Here is an 8,030-nt window from a genome sequence, read left to right on the forward strand (position 1 = left end):
CCACCCTGGCCACCTGGGGTGCCGAGCAGGATCTCTGGCCCTGTGGGGGATTGCCGTTGATGTCAACGGCACAAATTGTGTGACCACCACAGGTGTCCTCAGACACGGCCCCCTGGTGAGAACCACCAGGTTAGCTGGCTTCGTCCCAAACACTTATTTTCCTGCCTTTTGGCTTAAATGAGTCAAGGTTCCCCACACGGGCCCCCTAACGTGTCGGGGAGCACATCTCTTTTTGCACCTCCCAACGCTGAGCAGGCACAGGCTGTTGCCCCTGCTCTGAGCACCTGGTGGATGTTAGCACCAGCCTCCCCTCAACCCTCTGGGGTGGCTGGACTGAGCTTCCCGTGTCGTGGACGGGGAAACTGAGGCAGGTAGATGTCACATAATTTCCTCAAAGTCTCCCGGCCACTAGGGGCCTGACAGGGGGGTCTGGGCTCTTGTCTTCCTGCTGGAGGAACTTAGCGGGTGCGCTCTCCAATCCCCCGTGGCTCCGTCCGCAGATGGGGTGTATCGGTTAGCTCTTGCTCCCTGACAAGTCAGCACTAACGTCGTGGCCTCAAACACGTTCTCTCCCCATCTCTCATCTAGCAACTTAAAAAAATAACAAAAATAAATGTTCCTCTCATTAGCTTAGCTGAGCTGAGCTCACTGCAGCAGCGTGTCCAGAAAACACACATGCAAAGGGCCCAGCCTGGCTTGGGGAGATAATAGAGAGCAGAGTATAAGGACACAGGCTCTGCGGGCGACGGGGTGGTTCAGAGGTTGAGCGTCTGCCTTTGGCTCAGGTCATGATCCTGGGGTCTCACATCGGGCTCCCTACAGGGCGCCTGCTTCTCCCTCTGCCCATGGCTCTGCCTCGCTCTCTGTGTGTCTCTCATGAATAAATAAATAACATTTTTAGAAGATTTTATTTATTTATTCATGAGAGACACACAGAGGCAGAGACACAGGCAGAGGGAGAAGCAGGCTCCATACAGGGAGCCTGACATGGGACTCGATCCCAGATCTCCAGGATCATGCCCTGGGCCGAAGGCAGGTGCTAAACCACTGAGCCACCCAGGGATCCCCATAATAAATAACATTTTTTAAAACAAAAGAAAAGAAGTCAGTCCTGGGGAATGTAACAACTGTGTGGCGACTAGTCAATACCATACTATAAACGTAAAAGTGGCTGCGAGAGTAGATCTGAACGTTTCTCATCACAAAAACAAAAATTGTAAAAAAAAAAAAAAATTTGTAGCTACAACAGACATTACCCAGACTTTTGCAACATACACACCCATCAAATCACTATGTTCTACGCCTAAAACGAATACTGTGCTCTATGGCAATTATACCTCAAATGTTTAAAAGGACTAAACATTTTGGGCCAATATAAGAAAAAAGAAGATGCAATTACAAATTCAAAATTAGGTACAACAGAAAACCTGCCATTCAGATTTAATAACGAACCCTCTCTACGAGCAGTCACTGTTGCAAAATGATTCAGACCAAATGCACAAACCATCACATGCCGCCTAAAGAGCTGTTTGTACACTCGTGTGTGGGCATGGCCGGTGGACTCAGAATGGTTGACATTTCTCTTTATTTAAGTAAGCTCTACCCCCAACAGAGGGCTTGAACTCTTGACCACAAGATCAAGAGTCCCATGCTCTACCAACTGAGCCAGCCAGCTGCCCCAGAATAGTTTACACTTTTAAAGGGTTTTAAAGCAAACAAAAATATGCAACAGGGACCATCTGTGGGCCTCAAAGCCTAAAATATTTACTGCCTGGCCCTTTCCAGGGAAAGCTTGCCAACCCCTGCTTGAGACCTTCCTGCTACACCGTCCTGCTTAGACAAGAATATTTCTCCCAGTACTTAAAAGCTGCGGTGTGTTTTGCTGCAGTGACTGCAAACATCATTGAGTCGCGCTCATGATACTAGGGCTAAGGGTGTGGGCACAACTCCAGCAGAGGGTGACAGTGGCGGTTTTGGGGGACAGGAAAGCAAATGTTTGGTGCTGGAGAAATGGGATGGACCAGTACAATGTCTGTCCCCAACCAAGACATGGATGTGGGAAGAGGATTTGGGGTCTCCATCCAGCCCCACCAAAGAACTGAAGTGATTGTCTACACTTTCTCATCAGCAAAGTCAGATCATGGCACTTTTTCCCAGGAACAGAGGCTTACAAACCTTTACTTTAAGTAAAGTAAACAACCTGGGAGGGACCCCTGGGTGGCTCAGTGGCTGAGGGTCTTTCTTCGGCTCAGGGTGTGATCCCGGGGTCGTGGGATTGAGTCCTACATCGGGCTCCTCTCAGGGAGCCTGCTTCTCCCTCTGCCTGTGTCTCTGCCTCCCTCCCTGTGTCTCTCATGAATAAATAAATAAAATCTTTAAAAAAAATAAAAATAAAAACAACCTGGGACACCATCCCTGTTTTAGTACTTTTATTCTTGAGCTCAGATGTCTGCACAAAGGACCTCAAATGTTCACAGTTGCTTTATTCTTTTTTTTTAAAGATTTTACTTATTTATTCATAGACACAGAGAGAGAGGCAGGGACACAGGCAGAGGGAGAAGCAGGCTCCATGCAGGGAGCCCGACGTGGGACTCGATCCCAGGTCTCCAGGATCACACCCCAGGCTGCAGACAGCGCCAAACTGCTGCACCACCGGTGCTGCCCAGTTGCTTTATTCTTAATAGCCCCAAATCCAAAAGACAGTAGATGAATAAATTGGGAGAGACTCACATGGTGGAATATTATGCAGCAGAGAACATGAATAAATTACTGATATTCACAATACGAAAATTCATCAAGAGGTGCCTAACTGGCTCAGTCAGTGGAGCTAGGGCCTTTTGATTTCGAGGGTCATGAGTTCAAGCCCCACATTAGGGGTTGAGCCTACTTTAAATAAATAAATCAAAATATTTTTTAAGAAATCAAGAAATACAGATCCCTGGGTGGCTTAGGGTTTGGTGCCTGCTTTCCGCCCAGGGAGTGATCCTTGAGTCCCAGGATCCAGTCCCACATCAGGCTCCCTGCATGGAGCCTGCTTCTCCCTCTGCCTGTGTCTCTGCCTCTCTCACTCTCTCTGTGTCTCTCATGAATAAATAAATAAAATCTTAAAAAAAAAAACAAATCAAGAAATACTTTTTTTTTTTCAAAAAGACCTTAAAAAAAGAAACTAACAGAGAAACTTCATTTAGAATAGAGTCAGGAAGCCCAGAAAGGAGGAGCTCTCACACCTGAACTTTGGGCAGGAACAAGCCTACTTTATTACCCTATCAGGTAGAAGGTTTTCTCCTGCCCAGCAACAGCCCAGCCAGCCAATGAGAAACCACCACTACTCAGCCAATGAGAAGCCGCCCTCGCCCTGGGCTCTCCCTATCCTCCAGTGGACTTTGGTTCAAAGCAGCCCCTCCCTCCTTCTCCCCTTTATTCTCTGGACTTGGCTATGATTTACCAGGTCCTGCCATCCCAAATTGCAATTCCTCTGCTATTCCTGGAAAAGCTCATTTTGCTGGTAAAATAACTAGCTGTTTCATTAAAAAAAAAAAAAAAAAAAAAAAAGATTTTATTTATTTGACAGAAAGTTTGAGCACAAGCTGGGGGAACAGGAGAGGGAGAAGCAGGCTCCCCACTGAGCAGAGAGCCCCTTAGGAGGCTCCATCCCAGGACCCGGGGACCATGACCTGAGCCAAGGCAGACATTTAACCCACTGAGTCCCCCAGGCGCCCCTTGGCTGTTCCATTTTTAAGGTCCCGGCCAACATTATGGGTGAAACTCACGGGCACCAGATTGAGAGGGAAAAAAAAACAAAAAACAAAAAACAAAACAGGCACAAGAGAACCCATACTCTGATTTCACATCAGTGAAGTTTCCAAACACAAGCTCAACTATGGTGAGAGAAATCCAAAGAGCATTACCCACGGGGTTTGGGGCATTCCAGGGGCTGGAAATGATGTGTGCATGTCTCAGTCTGCGTGTTGCACAGGGAGTGTGTTCACATGCACAAGTCTGCTGAGCTGTCCGTTGAAGATTTACACTCTTTAGGGCCTATGATTTATCCTTCGATACAAATTAAGAAAGAGAAAGTAAGGGACGCCTGGGTGATTCAGTGGTTGAGCATCTGCTGTTGACTAAGGCCGTGATCCCAGGGTCCTGGGATGGAGTCCCACATCGGGCTCCCCGCAGGGAGCCTGCTTCTCCCTCTGCCTGCGTCTCTGCCTCTCTCTCTCTTTCTCATGAATAAATAAATAAAATCTTAAAGAAAGAAAGTAACATGCAGAGGTGTTGGGGGAAATGAGCCCTTTTGCTCACTTCCGGTGGGAGTGAAAGCAGGGAGCGCTAATTTGGAGAACAGCAGGGCAGTATTTAGTAAGAGCGAGAAAGTACATTCTCCGCGTCTGAGAAGAATTCTGAGAAGTTCCTCTTCGCCACGGCCACCCTAGAGAAATGCTGTCCACTGAGTCACCTAAGTCTCTCATCAACCCCACGAGGCAGGCGCTGTTATCATCCCCAGGTTCCAAGGGGGGGAAACTGAGGCACGATTCAGAGGACTCACCCTCGGCCCCATGTCACAGCTACTAAGCGTCAAAGTAAGGATTTGAACCCAGCACTCACACATCACCTGCCCCCTGTTCACCAGCACCACCGTAGGAGGTAGTGATGCCTGGTTCGCAGGGAACAGTGGCAGCAAGCGGCGTGTCCAGTGACTGGGGACTCAGGAAGCTGCAACAGAGCCAGGCTGTGTGAGACCGTCACACACAGAAAAAGAACATTGTCGGGCTGCATATACCAGCTGCGAAAAACAGCAGACGGTCTGGCCTTGCCGGTAGCACCGATGATACTTAGCATCTGGCCCTTGAACAGAAAAAAAAGTGGGCACCCCGGGTGGCCCGGCGGTTTAGCGCCGCCTTCAGCCCGGGCCTTGATCCTGGAGTCCCGGGATCGAGTCCCACGTCGGGCTCCCTGCATGGAGCCTGCTTCTCCCTCTGCCTGTGTCTCTGCCTCTCCCTCTCTCTCTCTCTCTCTCTCTCTCTTTCTCTCAATCTCTGATAAATAAATAAATCTTTAAAAAGAAAAAGTTTGCTAAGTCCCAGCTACAGCGAATTAGAAAGCAAGCCAGACTAAAGAGCAATAACTGTCCCATCCATGGATACGTGTGTATGTGTGCAAATACGTGTGCAAAAGCAAAAAAACAGAAGGAATGAGGATCACGCAGAGGCCCCTGCCCCCCCCCAACAGAGCAGGGGGAAGAGGAACGGGAGAGGAAAGTGGAGATGGGAGGTGGGCAACGGTACCCGTCTGCTGGTGGTCGGATTTACTCACCTGCAGCTCAGGGTTTTCTCCTGGGAGCCTGGCTGCTCCTGCCATGTTACCTTCTCTGAGCCTCAGTGTTCACACCTATGAAATGGGTACATTCCAGTCCACCCGAGAGGACTATTTTAAGACATGGATCAGATGACCACCAAGAGTGTTTGGGGTGGGGATAGATACCTACTGAAATTCAAAAAAATTGATGATGGGACAAGGGTGGAGGCCCTAAGAGGCATGGAAAGACGGGCGTAATGTCCTCTCCCTCTCTAGCTGCCGAGTCCCCAAAGGTAGGGACCACTTCTTTCTTCCTGCCCAGTGGATCCCCAGAGCCTAGGAACGCCTGGCACACAGCAGGTGTTCAAAATCTCTCCCCTACCTGAGACACACACTAAGTGAGGAGCACTAGGTGGGGAAGAATTAGCATTCCTATGACTTTCATTTGATCCCCCTCCCAAGATCCTTTACAACGAACTTCAGCCTGAGGTCCACGGGCCTCTTGGGAACCCGATGACAGAATTCATGAAGTAATGAGAAAAAAAATAATTCTTGTCTTTATTTTCACTGACTGATATTTACCATTTGCCCAATTATGAATGAAGGCAGCGGCAGGACTTGTGACTTTGTCTCCAATAGAAAACCACAGAAATTTTCATATTTGATTGCATTGCTGCAAACGACTCAAAACACAGCAGGCACCTGTGGCCCTTAGAGCCCGTCAGTCAACGCGCTGCTAAATATAAAGGCAGAGCCCGAAGCCTCCTGTGTTTTCGTGCAGCTCTAGTTCAAAAGGATTTAAAAAAATAAAAATAAAAACAAAACAAAACAAAAAATCCCCCCAAAAACAAAAGGATTTCAAAATGATTATCTTATGCATATTAAACATAAATTTTTAGGGGTGCCTGGGTGGCTCAGTGGTTAAGCATCTGCCTTCGGCTCAGGGCATGATCCCAGGGTCCTGGGATCGAGTCCCACATCGGGCTCCCTGCAGGGAGCCTGCTTCTCCCTCTGCCTGTGTCCCTGCCTCTCTCTCTCTGTCTCTCATGAATAAATAGATAAAATCAAAAATAAAGATGAATAAAAATAAACACAATTTTTAAAATGTGGCAAAATATACTTACCATGAAACTTACCCCTGAGCCCCTCTTAGGTGCACAGCTCTGCGGCATGAAGCGCACTCACACTGTTTTGCACCACGCCCCCATCAGTCTCCAGAACTTTCCATCTCCCCAAACTGAACTTCTGTCCCCATTTAGCACTGACACCCCACCCCCTCCCCCAGCCCCTGGCTCCCACCATCTACTTCCTGTTTCTATAAATTTGACTCCTCTAGAGACTTCCTATGAGTGGAGTCAGACTGGATCATCCTTTCGCATCTGGCTTATTTCACTGAGCATAATGTCCTCAGGGTCCCTCGTGTTGTAGCAAATGTCTAATTTCCTTCCTTTTGAAGGCTGACTAATATTCCCGCATAGGGACCACATTGTGTTTATCCGTTTAGTGATAATGGATCACTGAGTAGTTTTTTTTTTTAAAGATTTTATGTATTTATTCATGAGAAAGAGAGAGAGAGGCAGAGACACAGGCAGCGGGAGAAGCAGGCTCCATGCGGGGAGTCCGATGCAGGACTCGATCCCAGGACCTGGGGATCATGACCTGAGCCAAAGGCAGATGCTCAACTGCTGAACCACCAGGCATCCCACTGAGTAGTTTTTCTAAAACACATTTTAATAAATGTTTTTCAGCACAACGGACTTCCCTATAACCTCTCGTGTTTTGTTTTCCACATCTTTACAATTTTTTTCTTTTTTTTTACAAATGGTATTTTGAGAAGAGGCTCTGAGCTTCTTTTTTTTTTTTTTTTTTTTTGAGGCTCTGAGCTTCTGCAAACTGACAAAGAAACGTGGTCAGAGGCATTCCGACTTTTGTAGGTCCTTTTGCCCATTAAAATAAACAAACAAAAATTATATTTACAAGCATGTTGGTGTAAAGACGACTATAATCCAGGGTGGACCTGGATTCATTGTTTTCTTCCTGATCCAAAAACAAAACAGTGTCACGGGTCCCTAATAGGACGGTCCCACACCTTAACTTTGATCAAGGGACATGTGTGTGCTGGGTCTGGGACCCCCCCAAAAGGTTAGGACCTCCTCTGAACTTTTGCATGTTGTTTTCACAGCTTCAAGATAAGCCATCTTAGGGGATGCCTGGGTGACTCAGTGGGTGAGCACCTGCCTAATGCCCAGGGGGTGACCCTGGGGTCCTGGGATCCAGTCCCTCATTGGGCTCCCTGCAGGGCACCTGCTTCTCCCTCTGCCTGTGTCTCTGCCTCTCTCTCTGTGTCTCTCATGAATTAAAAAAAAAAAAAAAAAATCTTATAAAAATAAGCCATCTTGGCTGTCCGTCTTCTAGCCACCGGGGATCCCCAAGCCCCTCCATGGTGGCCACGGTTCCCCTTCTTCCCAATTTCGGGTAGCCCTTCCCCCCCTTACCCTACCTCGCCCCCCCTTCCCCGTTCTATTCCGTGGAAAGCATTATCACTAGCTGAGATTATCTCATTTTTAAATTGTGGTGACTGTCCCTAGACTGCGGGCGCCCGGAGGGGGAGGCTCCGTCCCTCTGTGGTCCCCCCCATACCCTCCCCAGACGGAACCCCCCTCCGGGGAGGAGGGGCGCGCAGGGCACCGCTGCGGGGCCCCTCGGGGACTTTCCCTGTCCTGGGAGGAAAGTGT

Source organism: Canis lupus, chromosome 19 (assembly GCF_048164855.1).
Source record: "Canis lupus baileyi chromosome 19, mCanLup2.hap1, whole genome shotgun sequence".
NCBI lineage: Eukaryota > Metazoa > Chordata > Mammalia > Carnivora > Canidae > Canis > Canis lupus.